Genomic DNA, 4,134 nt, shown 5'->3' on the forward strand with positions numbered 1-4,134 from the left:
GCCAGTTTGGCATTCAGAGTATCAACCTCAAGAACTCCCTTCTTCATTGGCGTCCCATTACTCACAGGATTCCTTTCAGAAGTGTACATGAACTGGTTATTAGCAACCATGTCAATGAGTTCTTGAGCTTCTGCAGGCGTTTTCTTTTGGTGAATGGATCCACCTGCAGAAGTGTCCAGTGACATCTTTGATAGCTCAGACAGACCATCATAGAATATATCCAGGATGGTCCATTCTGAAAGCATGTCAGAAGGACACTTTTTGGTCAACTGTTTGTATCTTTCCCAAGCTTCATAGAGGGATTCACCTTCTTTCTGTCTGAAGGTTTGAACATCAGCTCTAAGCTTGCTCAGCTTTTGAGGAGGAAAGTACTTGGCTAAGAAAGTCGTGACCAGCTTATCCCAAGAGTTCAGGCTGTCTTTAGGTTGAGAATCCAACCATAATCTAGCTCTGTCTCTTACAGCAAAAGGGAAAAGCATGAGCCTGTAGACTTCAGGATCTATTCCATTAGTCTTAACAGTATCACATATCTGCAAGAATTCAGTTAAGAACTAAAAAGGATCCTCAGATGGAAGTCCATGAAACTTGCAGTTCTGCTGCATTAGAGAAACTAATTGAGGTTTAAGCTCGAAGTTGTTTGCTCCAATGGCAGGAATGGAGATGCTTCTTCCATGTAAATTGGAATTAGGTGCAGTAAAGTCACCAAGCATCTTCCTTACATTATTATTATTTTCGGCTGCCATCTCCTCTGCCTGTTCGAAAATTTCTGAAAGGTTATCTCTGGATTGTTGTATCTTAGCTTCTCTTAATTTTCTCTTCAGAGTCCTTTCAGGTTCTGGATCTGCTTCCACAAGAATGTTCTTATCCTTGCTCCTGCTCATATGACAAAGAAGAAGGCACAGAAAAATAATAATAATAATGGAGATCCTTTATACCCCAGTATAGGGATCCCTGTGTGAGTGGAAAAAAAAGAGGGGGTGATAAAGGATGTGATGTAAAGGAAGAAATGCAACTGTACGAATGGAAGAGATGTGAGGTGAGATGTTAGGATATGAATGAATAAATAGAATGAGATGGGGGGGATAATTTTCGAAAATTATTTTGAAAAAGGAGTTAGTGATTTTTGAAAATTGGTTTTTGAAAATTTGTTAGTATTTTTTCGAAAATTTTTTTGAAATCAAAAATAAAAAATAAAAATAATTAGTTAATTAAAAAGAAATTTTTGAAAAAGAGGGGAGATATTTTCGAAAATTAGAGAGAGAGAGTTAGTTAGGTAGTTTTGAAAAAGTTAAGAAACAAATAAAAAGTTAGTTAGTTAGTTGAAACAAATTTTGAAAAGATAAGAAGTTAGGAAGTTAGAAAAGATATTTTGAAAAAGATATTTTTTGAAAAAGATAAGATAAGAAGATATTTTTGAAAAGATATGATAGAAATTAGTTTTGAAAAAGATTTGATTTTTAAAATCTCAATTAAAGACTTGATTCATAAGAAATCACAAGATATGATTCTAGAACTCAAAGTTTGAATCTTTCTTAACAAGCAAGTAACAAACTTCAAATTTTTGAACCAAAACATTAATTGTTTAAGTTATTTTCGAAAATTATGATTTAAAATGAGAAAAAGATTTTTGAAAATTATTTTTGGAATTTTCGAAAATAACTAAGAATTTTGAAAAAGATTTGATTTTTGAAAAAGATTTTGAAAAAGATAAGATTTTCAAATTGAAAATTTGATTTGACTCATAGGAAACAACTTTGATTTTAAAAATTTTTGAAAAAGTCAACTCAAATTTTCGAATTTGATGAGAGAAAAAGGGAAAAATATTTTTTTGATTTTTGAAATTTTTATGAAAAACATGAAAAATATGCAATGCATGAGATTTTTAGATCAAAACAATGAATGCATGCAAGAATGCTATGAATGTCAAGATGAACACCAAGAACACTATGAATGTCATGATGAACATCAAGAACATATTTTTGAAAAATTTTTTAATGCAAAGAAAACATGCAAGACACCAAACTTAGAATTCTTTAATGCTTACGCACTAAGAATTCAAGAATGCATATGATAAACATGAAAAGACACAAAACAAAAAAATCATCAAGATCAAACAAGAAGACTTGCCAAGAACAACTTGAAGATCATGAAGAACACTATGAATGCATGATATTTTCGAAAAAATGCAAGATGCATATGCAATTGACACCAAACTTATAACATGACTCAAGACTCAAACAAGAAACACAGAAATATTTTTGATTTTTATGATTTTCTAATTTTTTTTGTATTTTTATTTATTATTTTGTTTTTCGAAAATTATTGTGAAAAATAAAAATAAGGATTTCAAAAATTTTTAATATGAATTCCAGGAATCTTGCCATGTTAGTCTTAAAGCTCCAATCAAAGGGTCAGGCATGGCTTAATAGCCAGCCAAGCTTTAATAAAAATATGAGTGTAATTCAGACATGACAAGCCTGACATACCCTATCCAGAAGGATTGGGCATGACTCCACTGAAGTGATTAGCCAATCCCAAAGCAGTTTGGGTATGGCTTTACAGCCAGATAGGCTTCAACATGCTTCATGAAACACTAGAATTCATTCTTAAAAATTTTGAAGCCATAGAATAATTTATTTTTGAAAACATTATTTTTAGTAAATTTTTTTTTTATTTTTTTTTTTCGAAAACAAGTGAGGAATTTTTGAAAGGTTTTTGAAAAATTTTTTTTTTGAAAATAAAACAAAAAGAAAATTACCTAATCTGAGCAACAAGATGAACCGTCAGTTGTCCAAACTCAAACAATCCCCGGCAACGGCGCCAAAAACTTGGTGCACGAAATTGTGATGTCTAGGCTTGAACAATCCCTGGTAATGGCTCCAAAGCTTGGTGCTTTGATCTTAATACATAATTGTCACAACTTCGATACAACTAACCAGCAAGTGCACTGGGTCGTCCAAGTAATACCTTACGTGAGTAAGGGTCGAATCCCACGGAGATTGTTGGTATGAAGCAAGCTATGGTCACCTTGTAAATCTCAGTCAGGCGGATTTAAACATGATACTTTATTAGATTAAAATAAACAATAAAAAGGATAGAGATACTTATGTAGATTCATTGGCAGGGATTTCAGATAAGCGAATGGAGATGCTTTTCGTTCCTCTGAACCTCTGCTTTCCTGCTATCTTCATCCAATCAGTCTTACTCCTTTCCATGGCTGGCTTTATGTGATACATCACCACTGTCAATGGCTACTTTCGGTCATCTCTCGGGAAAATGATCCAATGCCCTGTCACGGCACGGCTAATCGTCTGGAGGCATCACCCTTGTCAATGGCTTCATCTTATCCTCTCAGTGAATAATATGCTCACGCACCCTGTCACGGCACGGCTATTCATCTGTCGGTTCTCGATCATGCTGGAATAGGATTTACTATCCTTTTGCGTCTGTCACTAACGCCCTGCAATCGCGAGTTAGGAGCTCGTCACAGTCATTCAATCATTGAATCCTACTCGGAATACCACAGACGAGGTTTAGACCTTCCGGATTCTCTTGAATGCCGCCATCATTCTAGCTTACGCCACGAAGATTCTGGTTAGGAGATCTAAGAGATACTCATTCTAGCTTAATTCATGTAGAACGGAAGTGTTTGTCAGGCACGCGTTCATAAGGGAGAAGGATGATGAGCGTCACACATAATCATCACCTTCATCACGTTCTTGGGTGCGAATGGATATCTTAGAAGAGAAATAAGAAGAATTGAATAGAAAACAGTAGTACTTTGCATTAATCTTTGAGGAACAGCAGAGCTCCACACCTTAATCTGTGGAGTGTAGAAACTCTACCGTATGAAAATACATAAGTGAAGGTCCAGGCATGGCCGAGATGGCCAGCCCCCTAAAGCGTGATCAATAGTCTCCTAAGATGAACAATGGATTAAAACTGAGACCAAAGATGTCTAATACAATAGTAAGAGGTCCTATTTATAATAAACTAGTCACTAGGGTTTACATGAGTAAGTAATTGATGCATAAATCCACTTCCTGGGCCCACTTGGTGTGTGCTTGGGCTTGGGCTTGAGTGTTACACGTGCAGAGGCCATTTGTGGAGTTGAACGCCAGTTTCTGTGCCAGT

General features: G+C 35.2%; 1 non-coding gene across 1 annotated transcript; it reads left to right on the top strand.

Annotated features, from left to right (window-relative positions):
• The first annotated feature begins 239 nt into the window (after positions 1 to 239).
• LOC148555782 (small nucleolar RNA R71) lies at positions 240 to 347 on the top strand. The gene has a single exon (XR_015887319.1). It is a non-coding gene; the product is annotated as a small nucleolar RNA R71 (small nucleolar RNA).
• The last annotated feature ends 3,787 nt before the right edge of the window (positions 348 to 4,134 follow it).

This window comes from Arachis ipaensis, chromosome B6, assembly GCF_059453495.1.
Source record: "Arachis ipaensis isolate K30076 ecotype BB chromosome B6, ASM5945349v1, whole genome shotgun sequence".
In the NCBI taxonomy this organism is placed as follows: domain Eukaryota; kingdom Viridiplantae; phylum Streptophyta; class Magnoliopsida; order Fabales; family Fabaceae; genus Arachis; species Arachis ipaensis.